This window comes from Gopherus evgoodei, chromosome 15 (assembly GCF_007399415.2).
Source record: "Gopherus evgoodei ecotype Sinaloan lineage chromosome 15, rGopEvg1_v1.p, whole genome shotgun sequence".
Lineage (NCBI taxonomy): Eukaryota > Metazoa > Chordata > Testudines > Testudinidae > Gopherus > Gopherus evgoodei.
The window spans coordinates 15,453,342-15,470,477 of NC_044336.1; positions in this window are offsets into that span (position 1 = coordinate 15,453,342).

Here is a 17,136-nt window from a genome sequence, read left to right on the forward strand (position 1 = left end):
ACCTAGAGTGAGGTGGGCCCAGTATGTGAAGATGTGAAAAATGCCCCCCCACCACATCACTTCCATTCTACACATTCCCTCGCACCAGGACATTCCTGCACCAGGTACCTTTCTGTTTATTAAATGTATATATGTAAAACCTCGGACCTCTGCAGGTATCCATTCTCTCTTCATTGTATGTGATTCCTACCTGTTCAAGGACCATGTTGTTTACCGTTTATTTATTAGAGACCATGAACTTCCTCCCCCTTAAACTGCCTGATAATTACACATTTTTTAAGGAACACACCCTCTGTACAGTGATGTCCTTGACGCTGATTTGGATGCTTGGCTGTATCAGTAGGTCACGCTTGTGTGGGAATTTGGGCTTCTTTTGCTTCCCAAGAAGAAGTGAGGGTGGAAAGGTTCACACCAGAGGGCAGAATCTCAAGTTAACACCATCAGTGCCAGGGCTTGAATTTTATTCCAGAGACTAGTTAAAAACCCAGCTGTAATGTTGCTTCTCTGTCACAGCTTTGAGCTCCAGCAGATCCCATTATAGAATCTTTTGGGGCTCTTTGATACACCTTGTCCCCTCTCTGTGGCTCTGGGAACACTTCCTGCTCCTGGTCTTGGGTCTAGTGTGTCTCTCTCTCATTCCTGGTTGCTGAGTGTCTATGCAGATGCCTGTGCATATTTCTGTCTACACGTCTGTGGCCCTGATGAGATCAGCTTGTTCGTTTTACCCCAGAGCAACAGCCTGAGCCTGCCTATCAGCTACAGACACAGCTGTGACTCCCAGAGGGCTCCGAATTAGGAGCATATAAAGAGGGAGCTTGGTTGAGTGCTTAGGGGAGAGGCAATGGAATCAGGACTGCAGGGGTTAGGTCCTGGTTGTGCCAGTGACTCGCTTTGTCACCTTGGACAAGTCACTGAATCTCTTTTAGGGTTTGTCTACAATGCAAAAAATGCCGCGTTCCTACCTCGGGTTATCTAGCTCGGGTTAAAACAGCAGCAAAGCCCGAGAGATTCGGGTTAGCAGCTCAAGTACAAGCATGTAGTGGCGCCTGGGGTTGAAGGTGAGCTGCTAAGACAAGTTTTAACTCTTGTTTTGGCAGTGGAAACATACTCTCAGCCTTTGCTGTCCAGCCGTAAAATGGGGATGATACTAAAAATCCCCTGTGGCCACAGGGTGTTGAAATGCTTTAATCGCTGAATAGTTGTAATGTGCTTGAGGGTGAAAGGAACTCTTAAGGATTTATTCCTTTATTACTGAAAGGGTTATTAGCTCTCTGAATATACAAAGCAGTTAAATCTGGCCCTTTGTAGAACCTCTGGATTAAAGTCCAGGACAAATGCACTGAAATTAGATGCATTGACTTTTCAAGTTCCCAGCCGACAGACAATGAATACCGAGTCCCACCAACTGGTCTTTTCATGCAACTACACGATTGTGTCCGCTTCTTTCTACGGCAAAGAGCATGCTAGATTTACAAATAAGGCAACAGCTCCCCCTGCTGGAATAAATTGGCAGTCACACTGGAATTTAAAACCATCTTAACCTCTGCAGAATTAAAGCCACGGGGCCTAGGGTTTGTGTGTGAGTGCAAGAGGTGAACACAGACCTATGGATGACCAAGGTTCCTTCCCCTGATTGGGTAACCCAGCCTGCTTGTCCATGAGTTGTCCAAGGGCAAAGGATAGGAGTAATCAAAACAATGTATTTGCTCCTTTTGTCACCAGGCCATTTCCAGCCCATTGAGATGGAAAATGGCTGATGAACTGGTAAATCCCAGTTGTAATCTTGACAGTGGGAGCCGGGCTATGCTGTATTCATGCCCTTCCATGGTAGAGCTCACTTCCCCATGTCCCTGTGGCTTCTTCCACATTGCCCTTGTGCAGGGAATGCTCTTGCTAGGTGCATCTACAAGGACCTTACCTGTTCTGCAGCAGGGTCCCTCTGGAGGACTGACCTACAGCCTAGCCAAAGCTAAGAGCCCCCTTAATTTAGCTGAATTTAACTTTATTTTGCCAAGATGTGGACAAGACGCCCCCTGACAACTGCTGATGGATTGTAACCCTCCCCCCAACCTCTGCCTGTTTGTCTCTTGGTCTGTGAGCTCCGTGGGGTGGAGCTCTTAGCGCACTGTGAGCACTCCCATTGAGTCACACTCGAGAGCCGGAATGGAGCTTGGCTCAGGATGTCAAATTCCAGTCTGGATCTGGATTTGGAATGCTCCGAAGTTCGAGGGGGTTGGGTTCAGCTCCTTATAGGATAAGACCTGTTTGGAACTGAAGGGAGGGGTTTGGAATGCTCCTAAATTCAGGGCTGTTCAGACCTGGAGTTTGCTTTGGGCCTGTATCTGTTAATTTAGATTTGCACAAGTATTAAATGCAGCCACTATCCCTACACTCTCGGTGCCCTCAATAACATCAAAAGTACGCCACAAAGAATACCCTAAGGGCAGCAGTACTTAGCAATAGTCAGGATAGCCCATCCCCAATGACCCAGGCAACTCAAAAACTCAAATACCACCCCTCCCCTACCCTCTTCCAGTAAGGACTATCACCCAGAGCTCCTATGAGCTGTGATAATCTAAATAATGACCATTCCACCAGCCAATCACTCCTCCCACTTCCAAACATCTGGGTAAAAAGATGACTTTGCACTGGACCTTTTGTCTGCTCTGGGGTTTATAAGTAAACAAAGGAAATACCCAAGAGCTGTTGATTTAAATTCTTAGCTGCTGATCACATAAACGGAGCGTTGTTGTTAAGGACCCTGTGGATTTTACGGAGGGCACGAGAGAAAAGCATTTTGTTGTGGTTGTGAAATCATCCACTGTTCTGTTTTAGCTTGTACAGCTTAGAGGGCACAGGGCCAGAGGGTGTCAACTGGGAGGCATTACAGAGCTAATGGGATCTCTCAGCTGCACCAGAGGGCTGGGCAGAGGCAGGGTCCTTGGGAAGGACTGTGTGGGACAGGGAGGTAGGAAGCCCTGACTAGGAGCTGCCAGAAAGGCCAGTGGCCTGCCAGGAACACAACGGTGCCCATGAACACTGGGATCTTTCAAGAAACAAGGCACCAGATTCCTGGGAAAGGACAAAAAGAAACAAGAGGGGCAGCCTCCACTAGACCAAATACTCTTCGCTCAGGCCAAGAAACTCCCTTCCCGCACCAAGATGGAGATTTCTAGGCTGTTCTGCTCTTCAGACAGCTAGTCAGTATCAGTGATCAGCCTCTTTTTCGGGACCTCTGGGATCATGGAGCTTTGTGATTCCAGTATCCTGTTCAAGAGCTTCCCAGCTCCTAGTTCCCAATACATAAAAAAGTGATGTCTGATCCTTTACAGCGATGCATTTCAACCTTTTTTTATTTGCAGACCGCTAACCATTTTCGACTGGAGGTGCGGACCCCTTTGCAAATCTTAGACATAGTCAGCGGACTCTCAGGGGTCTGCGGACCCCAGATTGAAAAGCCAGTACTTTAGAGTGTTAGACAGACACTCGCTTTCCTTTCTTTCACCAAAACAGCTGGTTCAGCAACTACTTTCCCAGGCCTGGCAGAAGAGCCAGATGTGTGTGAAAACCTACAGGTGAGGAAGCCTTGAGGCTGAGCCCATCAACAAACCAAACCACAGCAGCTAAGGAGCCCCCCGCCCCGTCTCTGGGTCTTACAGCAAGAATAGGAACTACGTGGTCTCAGGGTTTCCACCCAGCGGGCGTGCCCTCCGGTGGGAAGGCATTTCCGAGCTCCCCAGACAGGCTGCGATACGTAGAGCAACAACGTGGTGTGGCTGGGAGGAGGTTGTGCCCATCTGACAGTAGCACAGAATTCTGAATGCTCATCAGGAGCCGAGTGTGATCCTGTCGCAGGATCGCAGCAAACACCTGCCGTCCTTGGGTCACGTGTCAGAGGGCGGCAGATACGTGGCACAACTCCTGCCAGGCTATGTGAGACCCACGTGTTTCCACGCACTGTTATAGGCCTGGCACGCTCTAGTTCCAAACCAGGTAGTGTTGGCATCTTCCCTGGAGTCTCAGCACTTGGGTAACAAACAGCCTGGCTGTGGAACACAGGCAGCGAGGTCTGACAACTGGGTCAGTGTGGCTGGGGTCCCTGGCCAGGCATTAAAACAGTGCCAATCTACCCCTTCAAGCACCCGAGGGGAGTGCAGGCCTCTGAGTGGTGTCAGTGTCACTCCAGACTGCCACAAGCACCATCAGCCTTTGCTTTACTCTAGAATCTGGACTTTTACAGTGGCCACCCATCAAGCCTCATGCTGCACGTGCTGAGCAGCAAACTGGAGTGGCTACAGACAGATCCTGCTCCCCTTATCTGCTTATGTTGAAGCTCAGGAAAGAGCCAGCAGAGTCTACACTGCATTGTAATCCCAGGTCTATGGGAGCCGGGCTAGTGGACTCTGTGTTTCCAAGCCTGCACTTGAATGTCCACACTGCATTGTAAATCTGGCCTTACAAGTGCTGGACCTGGGTATTACAGCTGTGCTAATGAGTCCATATATGACACTGAACAGCCCTTCTGACTCAGGTCTGGGGCTTGAGCTGCATCCAGACTGCAGAATGACAGGGCTTGGACCCAAGTCACAGCAGGACTCAGGGCTTGGCTACACTTGAAACTTCAAAGCGCTGCCGCGGGAGCGCTGCTGCGGGAGCACTTTGAAGTGTGAGTGTGGTCGCAGCGCCAGCGCTGGGAGAGAGCTCTCCCAGCACTGCACCTACTCCACATCCTCAGAGGGTTTAGCTTGCAGTGCTGGACGCTGCGCTCCCAGCGCTGGGGCACTGTTTACACAGGCGCTTTACAGCGCTGTATCTTGCAGCGCTCAGGGGGGTGTTTTTTCCACACCCCTGAGCTAGAAAGTTGCAGTGCTGTAAAGTGCCAGTGTAGCCAAGGCCTCAGGTTCTTACCCACCCCCAGCAGGGTCCCAGGATCTGGACCCTGAGTGCTTGCGGATCAACTCAGATTGATTTGTGTGTGGACAGAAGGGGGGCATGGGCTTAAACCTGAGTCAGAGCCTGGGCTTAGTGTGTAGTATAGACATACTCAGTAAGACCAGCGGGATTTTGTCTCTGAAGTCACCATAAACTGAACAGCTGTCTGACTCCTCCCCTTCTTGGTATGGTTTGCTTTTGGTGCATTGCCCATCTTCCCCCAAATAAAAAAGATTCTGCTCCCAATGCAATTTAAAGCAGTTCCCTGGCTTAGCTCTCAGGAGGAACTCAGCGTTTCTAACTAGTTACACACGTTAGTCAGACTCCCTGACTGCAAGGAAGCACCAGTGACTCCTAACAATTCCTAGCTCCTACCTAGTGCTTTTCATTTGGAAAGCAACTTTATCCCCATTTTACAGGTGAGGAAACTGAGGCAGAGGGCAGTGAAATGACTTGCCTAAGGTCATACAACAATCCAGTAGCGGAGCTGGGGACAGAACCCAGGTCCCTGCACAGTACTCTACCCATTAGGCAACACTGCCTTCTCTGGTTTGTATGCATGACTCGTAAGTCAGCTGGAGAGTTCACATGTGCTAATTGCATGTCAGAGGCTACTGGGAACAACAAACTCCTTTTGGAGAGGTTGCTTGTGAAAGCAGAGTGTAGGCCAGTCTGGGCACACCCCTCTGTAAATAGACTGCCCTTCGACACAGAAACTGATTCAGGCTGTCTTTGAGCCCAATACTAAAAAACATCTGCACCTTCTTCCAGAGATGCCCTGCTGTGGGAATCAAAGGTCAGTGCAGGGCTCAAATACTTTCCCTGTGCCAGGGATTGGGAACCTGAGTTCTTACACTGAGCTCACGCTTGCAAATCAAGTAAAATTCCACTGAAGTCAATGGGCACAATCCAGCGGAAGTGAAGGAGAACCGCGCTTCATATGGCCAGCTTTATAAACCATGTTTAACTTTCTCACCAATGCCCGGACTACGCCCTAGCCTGTGCAGGTCCCTAATTGGCATGGCTGCATTGGACTCAAACTTCTGGGAGAGCTCTGCCAGGGGCCAGAGCCATAGGGAGGGCAAAGGGGCTCCAGGAAGACAGAAGTAAAATGCTGTGATGCCATCTTCACTGCAAGAAGTCCCCTCCCAGGGTCTGTATTGCAGGGGCCGACACGCAGAGCTGTTACTACATGGGAAATGTGAAAGATGAAATAGAAACTTCAGGGTTAAAAAATGAACCAAGCTTTGTCCACAGTGCTGCACTCCCTGATCTGCTTCTCCACACTCCAAACACTTCCTCTCCTGCCCCGCCTGTCCCTAGGCGTTATTTCGACCCATTCTTACAACAAATGATCAAGGTTTTATCTACAGTTTCCTTTACTTCCTACTGCTCGGTTACTGACTTCCCACTTATGCAGAGCCATCCCAGCATGCAACGTGCCAGAGACATCATGAGCGGCGCCGAGTTGGGCCCGACATGGCAGCCTGTGGGAAAGTTGGCTCCTTGGTTCTCTCTTCACCAAGCTACCCAGTTACAAAGTCATGTTGGAAAACCCCAGTGCGGACTCTGTTGGGATGTCTGCCACTGAGCCAGTTTGGAAACTCTGCATTTGTGCAGCCTTGAGTTGTCAGCTCATCAGCTGCACAAGTTAAACAGGATAGGGGCTGGCCAGTACTTGGAAGGGACAAAGGAGCCTTCCCAAGGGAAATCAGGGGCCAGATCAGAGCATCCTCTGTTGCTGAAAGGGGAAACTTACTACAGAAAGCCTATTGGGCTCATGGAGGGTGGTGTGCTTCTGTCTCTGGGGTGAGGTGATTTGTCCACCTTGGAGAATGATAGAGACTCTCAGGATCTCCTGTGGCTGATCTCTCCAGGCATGTACCTCAGGAGAACACTGCACCTCTGTTAGTCTTTAAGGTGCCACCAGACTCCTTGTTGTTTTTGTGGATACAGACTTACATGGCTACCCCTTAATACTGCAGCTCTGAGACAGTAGCTGCTCTACTGCTGGAAGTGCCATCTTTGAAATGAGATGTAAAACTGAAGTCCTGACAACATGTGCTCATTGCAGATGTCCTGTCCAAATCCCAGTTTAGGTAAGTCCAGGCTGTCTACTTAACTATCCCCTGCAGGTCCAGTTGGGGCTTCACATCCTGCCCTAAACTGTTGTGTGTTGCTGAGTGCTGGGGTATTGCCAAGGGCTGATGCATTCCACCCCCAGAGGTGGCTGCATTTCAGCAGTGGAGGAAGTGTCTGTAGTGGATTAAATGCTTTGGGAGGAAGTGCTCTATGAACACATAGCATTATGAGGATTTTTGAAGACTTCCCCCATTTGTTGGGTCCCTATCTTTGCTCAGAGTGAGATGTCTTTCTGGAAGATCATGAGTACATGGTGGACAATGATGAGAATGTTTCAAGTCCCTGCTTTAGGAGAGCAGGCACGGAGGGGGGAAAAAGCACAATTCACCAGCCAACTTTATCTTCTGTGTTGCCGTGAAAGAAATTCCACAGAGGCAAGTGGGTGACTGAACTCCAGGGGCCAAATCCAGCCCTGGCTTAAACCTGGGGTGGCAGGAGTTTCACCCACTCACTCCAGGCGGAGTTTGACCCAGTTAACAATGAGCTTTGCATGCTCAGGGCTTGAGTCTGATCTCGCATTGATGTAGATCTGGACCAATGCCTGTGAAATCAATACTGTTACCCTGGTATGAGTCGAGATCACAGTTAAACAAAAGAAGTTCCAAATATGCCTCTGTAAGTGTGTTTTTCCTGCTTGTTTCCAGGTGTTCCCAACACCCATTCACAGCCAGAAAGCTGCACAGCAGCAGCAGCTGTGGCCAATTGGCCATAAACAGAAGGGCTTAGCAACCACCCCCAGCGTGGAGAGGAGCTAGAATGGAAGCACGTGCCCTGCTATCTGTTGCCAGAAAGCCACTGATTTGTAAGTGAGAAGAGAAGGTTCCTGGGGATCTGTTGTGTGCTAGTTTAGGCCAGTGGAGGGTAGGATGTGTTTCATTTTCTCTATTTAAGTTGTTGCCTGCAATTAACAAAGCAGCTTTGTCTACCTCTGGGAGAACCAGGTGCTCCAGAGGCTTGTGTGTAATAGTCTCTGCACGGAATCACTGCGTGCTTTAAAACAGTTACTATGTGAATGTGCATCATTGCCTCTTTGAGATCAGAAGCTGTTTAGGGAAGGGGCTGTCCTTTGCTCTGTGTCTGTACAGTGCCCGGTATAAGGGGGATCTGACCTGGCTGAGGCCTCCAGGGTGAGTAAATACATTTTAGATCCTGCCTGAAAATCTCTTGCAACAAATTAGCTAAGGTGGGTTCCTATCACTGCCCTCTGCTGGAGAGAATCAGACCAGTGCTGTGGCATAGGGCATAGACTGCTAATAACGGAGATTCTCCTTTAGTGAAGTGCTAGGGGCTTGTTCTTTTGCTCTTGGGCTCTACATCACCACAGCCCGTGGTCAGAGTTACTTAAAACTCCTGCGGGGGCTTTCCTGCAGTGACGTTAGCGGACAAAGGGACCTGCTCTATGTATTGACTGCTGGATGGGGGATGGTCTCTCCTACAAAGATGAGCCTGTAACAACGCTGCTGGCATTCCCAAACAGAGAGTTTAGTCAAGCATTTTAATGGCAGGCACAGGGGATGCTGGGCACGTTCCAGCCTGCTGAAGCCTGCATTAGGGATAAATAGCTCCCAGACCTGTGACTTGCCAGCTGAGAAGTCGGTCAGGGCTTTGGCCCACAAAAACTTGCAGGCATCACAATGTTCCAAACAGCAGTGCTGGAATGAAACACGAGGCTCGAGGCGTATTATCTGGGAGACTGGGCCCTGCTGTTGTTCCCAAGAGGCTTTGTCAGGTGGCAGAGGGCTTTGAAGTTGAGTGGGGGAGGTGGTTTATGAAATACGTTCCTTTGGGAAGAGGCAGCTGTATCATGTAAACCTACTAGAGCTGGCTGAGCAGGGGTAGTGGCTAATAAATCCATTGAGAGGCACAAAGAACCGAGGATAATTTATGGTGCTGGGAGCACATCTTGCTACGGTGGGTCTGTAAGAAGGCTTCAGGTACCCCGAGCACAGACCTGTGCCCCTGTAGCAGTGTGCGCAAACCTCCCAAATACTGGAGGAGGGTTGTGTTGTGACAGAGGCTCTGCCTGGTCCCATACACCAGGGATTTTACTCCCCTCACCATCAGGGCCAAGTGCTGGAGACATCACCCCATCATGGTACAATGACTTCTACACTTTTCTCTTTTTAATAGTTCAAGTTGCCCCCCACCACCTCCCCAATGATTCACATTACAGGCTCTTCTGGGGCTATAACATCCCAGCATGCACCATGCTGTGGCATCATAGTCTCATGTGTTGTTTTCCTGGCATACTCATAGAGAAGTTAGATAAAAGCATAAAATACTCTTACTGGAAGTTGGACCATAACAGGACTCTCTTTCTTAGAACTCAGATTAACACCAAAGAATCCAAAAAACAGAGAGGGACAAAGCAGGCTGCTCCCTATAACAGAGAAGTATAACTCCCTGCACTTTATTCTAGGTTGGCTCTGATGCACCCTAGCTGACAAACAGCAACAGAAAACGTCTTGCACGTTAAAAGTGATAACTGTATTAAAATAGCAAGCTTTCAATATGCTAGGCTAGGGAGCCCTGCTGCAGCATGGAGCTGGCCGGTGGGTAGGCAGGGAGGTTGGGTTTGATTATATGGTGCCATTTGCTCAGCTAGTTCATTGAAATCAGTATTCTGATTTCAAAATGCTCAGGAGCCAGCCAGTGCAGGTTCCCACTGATTGTTCTAATAAACTGGCGGGGAGGAGGAAGTTTTCAAATTGTTGACACTAGATCAGATATTTGACTTAATGACATTTGAGCCAAATCCTGGTCCCTTGCACCTGTGTTCCAGTTCTGCAAAGCACGTAGGCACGTGAATAGTCCCATTGACTTCAGAGAGGCGTGTGGACTTCAAGTTAAGTACACGCTTTAGTGCTTTGCTGGAGCAGGACCCTGATCCCCAGCTCTGTGACAAAGGGTGGAGCATCGGTGTAGCCACCCTAGGCCTGCTGAGCCCACCCAGCTCATGAGAATTTGGTCACTGAATCCATAAAGATGCTGATCTCCTGGCCATGCCTCTTCTGCCTCCCTGACCCGTCCTCAATACCGCTCCACACGCTGCTGAGGAATGAGCTGCCATGCAGCTCGGGGGCTGGGAATCCCTTGCACACCCTCTCTGACCTGTCCCTTCGCTCCCCGTCGCTATAGTAGACCCAGAATGATGCTGCTTTGTGGGGCTTATGCACCTAGGCAGTTGGGTACAGCATGTGCCTCTAATACACTAGCTAAGCATTAATTCTGGGGGTTCAAGACCTGGTGGGTGGCGCTGATCGCCCAAGGTGCTGAGGTTGCTAATCCCCAGGCAACGTTCATCGTCAAGATCGTTATTGCTGATATCAACTGAAAATGGAATAAAAATAAAGAGACGCCAGTGTGTGGATCTTCTGCTGCGCGCAACTTCAGCAGGTGTGTGCAGAGATGCCTAGCAATGCAACAGCCTGGGCATTACCTTGAGTCATCAGTCTAGTTAGCTTGCAATGACTGGCCTGGCGTGGTTGGCTTTGAGCAAGGACCCCAAAACAGAGTGGGCGAAGCCGGGAGCGGGACAGTGTGGTGGAGGGAGTGAGGAGGAGCTGTTAGATGATGTGGGTGATTAATGCTGGATGTGTTTTACAGTGGCTAATAAATCCATTGAGAGGCACAAAGAACCGAGGGTAATTTATGGTGCTGGGAGCGCATTTTGCTATGGTGGGTCTGTAAGAAACACATCCTATCTTTCACTAAATCGGGCAAATTAGCAAACACCCATTGTGGCAGCAATAACAGGGCCCTAGTGGCTGATAATGTTGAGGCATCGGAATCCACGTGCACAAATACTGTCTGCTTCTCTGTTCCCCCGTGGAACTGTAGTTGGTACAGTCTGACTCTAACAGCTGTTAGATAGTCATGTAGTGAAGGCACCAGAGTGGGATGCAGGAGAGCTGGGATCAGTTCTTAACTCTGCCACAGACTCCCAGTGTGACCTTGCACAAGTCATTTATTCACACTGTGCCTCAGTTTCCCATCTCATAATACTTCCCTGCATGCCAGGGGTGTTGTGGGGAGAAATTCCCTGATGCATGTGATGTGTTTGGATACTACAGTGGTGGTCTCACATAAGTACCTGGATAATTCTGGGAGCCTGCGTGGAATAAGTTCATTGTGGATGAGTGGAATGCTGCCCTCACAGGCATCTGGCAGAGAGGACAAGTCCTAGGGTGGCCCTGCATGAGCCCCAGCCTGCCCCTGCTCAGGGATGACTTGAGTCTCACTCCAGCCTTTATCACAAAAAGAGGCAGGGTGTGGTGAGAACAGGCCTCTACTATTACCCTTCCCAGGGTGAGCCTTGATTCCTGACCTAATCACCCCGGCCTGCATTGTCTTCAAGCTGTTATTGTTTGTGTTTGGAATGGTGACATATGTGAAGACAATGACCCTAGGTGTGCAGGATACAGCACAGAGAAGGAAGGAGGGAAAAGCAAATAGCCAAGCATGCAAAATTGCCCCTGGGACAGATATCAAGTTATCACATGGGGGCACCACGAAAAAGTGGCTCCTGCCCTGCAGCATGAGGGATTAAAAGCCCTTGTCATTTAATGCCATTGCAAATGCTATTTTTATTCATTTCCCTGCTTCCTCCTTCCTACGAAACCCTGGCTAATTGCCCCACAGCGGTGAGTGCCACAGGTTAATTACATGCCATGGCATCCAAAAGGATTTGCTTCACGTTGGCTGCAATGTGGGAGCCACTTTGACAAAACAGATTGACTGGAATTAGGAAAGAACAAGTTCTTTCGGAGAACTTTACCCCCGAGGTCATTCGGAACCTTCCTATGTCAACTGAGGCTGGGGGCCATCCTTGGACCAGCATCCAGATTTTGCCCAGATGCCTGACGGAACCTTCCCTGAGGTTCCTACGTGTCCCAGTAATGTTGTTTTCCATTCCAAGCCTGGAACCAGAAATGCTGCAAGCCAGGCCAGCCTCTCCCTGCGTTTCTGGCTATGAGTGGAAGCAGCTCACCTTTGGCAGGGGGATAAGGGACAAACAGCCCTGCCAGCCAGAAGTCCCTGGAGGGATCTGGGGATTTGCCCACTAAAGAAGATCCTTGTGTAGAGAAGGTCTAGCATCCTAATGCCAAGCACACCTTCCACCAGGGAGGGGGATCCAGAATGTGCTGGAGGGGATGGGGGAGTGGAAGCGCTGATGAGGCAGAAAGGAGGGTTTTGCAGGGTGCTCAATAGCACCTGATAATGGGGACAGGATATGCTGGGCTTCCCAGCGTATCCTGTCTTCTCTGGGTTTATTCCTTAAGCCCTGATCCTGAGTTCCAGGTAGCCGACCCCCAAATTCGGGCAGACCCCCATTAAAGCATGAGGGGTGCAAGAAGCATGTTGCAGGATGGAGGCCTTAGACTGTAGGCTCCTTTGGGCAGATCCTCAGCTGGTGCAAACTGTCACAGCTCCACTGGCTGCAATAGATCAATGCCAATGTTACACCAGGTGAAGATCTGTCCCCAGAGCGCATTGCTGGCACTCGAATAACAAGAGTGCTCGTCCAACCAGAGCACACAGCCACCAAGCCTTCAGAGAGAGCTGCCCACTGCTAATTTGGGCATGTACAACATTGCTTTGGTTCCATTCCATTGACCTTATTGTGTTTAAGTAGCGGAGCCTGACTTTATCGAGTGGCATTTAGCAAAGCTGTGATCTGCGTGTGACAAAAACTCTGCAGATGTGGCTTCTTGTTGCTTTTAAGTACACTTTTCTAGTGCTGGGTCCGATCTAAGTTTTAATGCATGGAGCTTCCACCTCTTCTCCTGGGAGAATATTGCCCAGTCTGATCCATCTCACTTCCTGATATTCAGCCTAAATTCCCCCTTTATTAATTTCCTTCCACTCAGTGATGTTCCCTGGTATCACCCTCAGTAATTCCTCTCTGTCTCTGATGTTTACACCCTTTAAGGACTGGCAGGTGGCTATGTCTCCCCTTAGTCACTGCTTTTACAAGAGAGAGGGGAGTGAAGTAAGGCCACGTCTACACTACAGCATAAAATCGAAATTATTAAAACCCGTTTTATAAAACTGGTTTTATAAAATCGATTTTACGCGTCCACACTAGGGCACATTAATTCGGTGGTGTGCATCCATGGTCCTAGGCTACCATCGATTTCCAGAGCGGTGCACTCTGGGTAGCTCAGTAAAAGAATGAGACCACTAACTTCGATTTCCGTCCACACTAACCCTAAATCGATATAGTAATATCGATTTTAGGGTTACTCCTCTCGTTGGGGAGGAGTACAGAAATCGATTTTAAGAGCCCTTAAAATCGATTTAAAGTGCCTTGTAGTGTGGACGGGTACAGCGTTAAATCGATTTAACGCTGTTTAAATCGATTTAACGCTGTAGTGTGGACCAGGCCTAAGAGATCAAGAGACAAGTGCTTAGAGAGGTGGTGGAAGAACCTAGAGGGGATAGCAAAGTGCTCCAGGTACTGGGGAAAAACGTCCTTGGTAAAACCCTCAGCCTGACAGTCTGGAGGTCCCTCTACACTGACACAAATGAACCAAAAGCCTGACACTGAGCCAAATGGTGATTTCAGTCACTAGGGTAAATCCAGAGTGACTCTGCCTTCACCAGAGGAGCAGGATTGGCAGCCTATGGAAACAGAATCAATCCCCCCTTTGCCTTGAGTGTGTTATTCTGGATTTCCACTTGCATGACTGAGATCAGATGCTGGCCCCATGAGCTTTCATTTATCCCAATGAAATGTGGCTAGTTAATGCTTTACCTCTCCTGGCTATTGCCTGTTTCTCCATACCCGCCTCAAATAGATAATGGCAGGCCAGGTGGCGATGATGTTCTTGAGCAGAGCACCCCCGTGTGGGGAGTCTCTGAATGAAACTGACAATCCTTGCAAACTCCTGGAAAGCTCTATCGCAGAATCAGTGACCCCTTGGGTCATTTACACCAGAGCAAAATGGCTGGGAAACACTATCAAATCAGAACCCTCTCACGCCCATCCCAGGCAGGGTTTTAAACTCACTTTGCACATGGAAATAGCTACATGTGGTGCAGGGCAATGGAGAATCAGGCCCTGAGATCCTGATTCTCACCTCATTCAGGTGTAAGTCAGGAGGAATGCCACTGCAGTCCATGCAGTTGCCCCAGCACCGAGGTCAATGAGAGGCATAACAGACGGTTTTAGCATGTCTTGTTCCATAACAGAGCTAGCCAATGCACCTGTCAGTGAGTCTGCAGCCTCCCCGCCTGAGTTAAGGAAGGACAACTCCAACAGCAACAATAAAGATGAAAAAAGAGGAAAAACCTCCTGTTTCACTGACCTTGCTCCATCACTGGCTTCCCAAGTGTGTTGTGGCTCAGTTGCTATGATTGTGTGGAGATGTTGTGGCCAGTGGTTCAGACACAATCTGGGAATAAGAGGAGGAACGGGTGTCAGGTCTTCAATCCCAGCCAACCAGAAGATCCAGAAACCTGCTCGAGGAGTAGCAGTGAGGCACCAGGCAGGTAGAGCAAAGGGACCCAGAAGAGAATTAGCTTTGACAGATGCTGGTATATCACCCTTGCTCCTTACTAAGGTCCCTGCCTCCCTCTGAAGCATTGCTCCGCCCCCTAGTGTGTGAATAATGCCTGTTGCTGAAGCTTTAATCCCTGGCTCTGCCACTGACTCATTCTGTGACCTTGGGCAAGTCCCCTGACCTCCCTGTACCTTGATTTCCCCATCTGCAAAATGGAGAACAAGTCTTACATTACGGGATATTGTGTAATTTTCTAATGTGTTTTACAGCATTCCCCAAAGTGCTGGGAACTGGCTTCTACTCTCGTGTATGGTCAGGCAGCCCTGGTGGACTTGCATGGTGTAACTGAGGGAAGAATTCGGCGCTTTGAAAGTGCTATAAAAACATGACCGCTCTGAGGTTGCTGAGAGTAGAATTTTGTCCAGTGATCATTCATGTTTGTTCACTGTGTGTACACGTGCTAAGGAGCTTGCATGCTCAGCGTAACAGATTTGGCGGCCTGGAGTGCAGGGATTCAGTGATCCTATCTCAATCTCAGGTTCTTATTCATGAAATCAGAGGTTTCTGTTTGGTTTGCATCCCCTGGCAGTTAGCCACCGACTAGCAACACATTGACAAACCAACTTGTTTTGCCTGCAGGCCGGATGAGCAAAAAGGTGTACCCTCTGCTAACATGTTTTGCATGCATGTGCCATAATCATAAAGGGGGAAAGTGCTCTCCAGTTATGCTGCGCTTGGCACTGGCCTTCCTCTTTCCCCATGTGCTGCCGTGAATTCATTCCATCATGCTGCCTCTATCTGTAGGGAAGCTAGAGCCCAAAGACCTGGCTGCCCTAAGCCCCAGGGGTGCACTTTGTGCACTGGGATCTGGAAGACGTGTTGTGGGTTTTTAGAAGCAGACGGAGGTTTGTCTTGGCTGGTCCCAGTGCTCCCTCTCCACCTTTGGCCACTAAGAGCAGCCTAAAGCCTCTCTCATCTGGGTTCTTTTTCTTCTTCCACCAACTTCCATCACCTCTTGCTTTGTTGCGGGCAGCCGAATGGAGCCGCAAAGCCAGAGGAAGAAAGAAAGAAAACTCCTGGCCTCCCAGGGGGATGGGGAGCATGTTGTCTCCTCCACTTCCATGTGTTACCCCAACCAGGGGCATGGGTCGAGTGAGATCTGGGGGGTCTGCCAGGTGGGGCAATGATGGGGGGGGAGGAATGAGTGGGAGAGCAAAGCTGGGGCGTGGGAGGATTGCTAGAAGTGCAGGATGGTGGGAGGGGGCTGGTGAGGGATTGCAAGGGAATGGAGGAAGGAGGAAGAGAAAATTAGGCAAGTCCAAGGGATATTGTTCCTCTAGGGACTTTCTCCCCAATCCATGCCAGTGGAGAACTGGAGATAAGGATGGGAAGAAGGACAGAGAGACAGACGATGACTGGCCCAGACGGAATCCGGCCTCTGATGTAATTTTGTCTTGCTGCACATACCTCTTCCTGATACTACTCATTCCTTACATCATGTGGCCACAATTAGCAGCATAATAGGATGTAGATTCCCATGGTTGCATGGGTGGGCAGTGGATAAGACTCAGAAGGTGTCTGGCTTGATACCATGGTGTTTGATTTGCCATGTACAATGGAAGCGGGGGTCGGTTGCGGGGGGTTGTTATCTCAGCAAGATCCTTTGCTCTGCCCTTACTCTGGCAGCGAGTGAGCAACCCAAATGGCAAGGAAAGCATCAACAGAGGAAAGCAGGGCTGGCTTCTAATGGGAAATGAGGAGATGTGGATCCTAAGGATAGTCTCAGCCCAGGCTCGAGCTCTCTCCACACAGGAAGTGGCTTCTGCCTTCTGCTTGAGTGATCCTAGGGCTCTCCCCATGCTGCTGCTGCCCTTCAGCTGGGGAGTCCCTGCCTCTCCCAGGACGCCACTATCCTTAGTAGGGTGGCACCCAACTGGAATTTACGATGGGCCTAATGCTGCAGCCAGGCCCCCTGGCTTCTGCTCCAGATGGGAAATTCTATGGCAGCTGAATTTTTGTGTATTAAACTACTGACTTAGGTTACTTACTGAGTCTATTGCTGACTTAAATATGGGAGTGACTGATACCCACAGCACGGTGCCCCTTGTGCTGTTGAGTTTGACAGACTAGTTAGTTCACACTGTTTGCAGCCTTTCCGTTTTCAACGTGCCGCCTAGCTCTGTAGTGGCGGCACATAACTGAGTCACAGAAGTGGTCCAGGGAGGGACGCTGGAGGTTTTGGCCCCTGGGGAGGTGTAGGAGTGTGGAGTACACTGGACCCCATTTTGGAAGCCTTTTTGCGGAACAGTGAAAACAAACAGAGGGCTGGGTCTCAGGGGTTTTTTCCCAATAGAGCTTTGCCTAAGCAACGAAGCTCAGAAACGGGGGAGATTTCGATGTGGGTTTCTGGTTCCAGCTTGTCCCTACTTCTCAGTTTAAAAGAAAAGCTTTTTATTTAATTCTTTTTGGCGATAGCAGGACAAATGACTGGTTGGAGGTGACGAGAGGCTGTGTCCCAGCCGAACGCCCCCTAAGGGTCCACAGTTGTGCGCGCAAC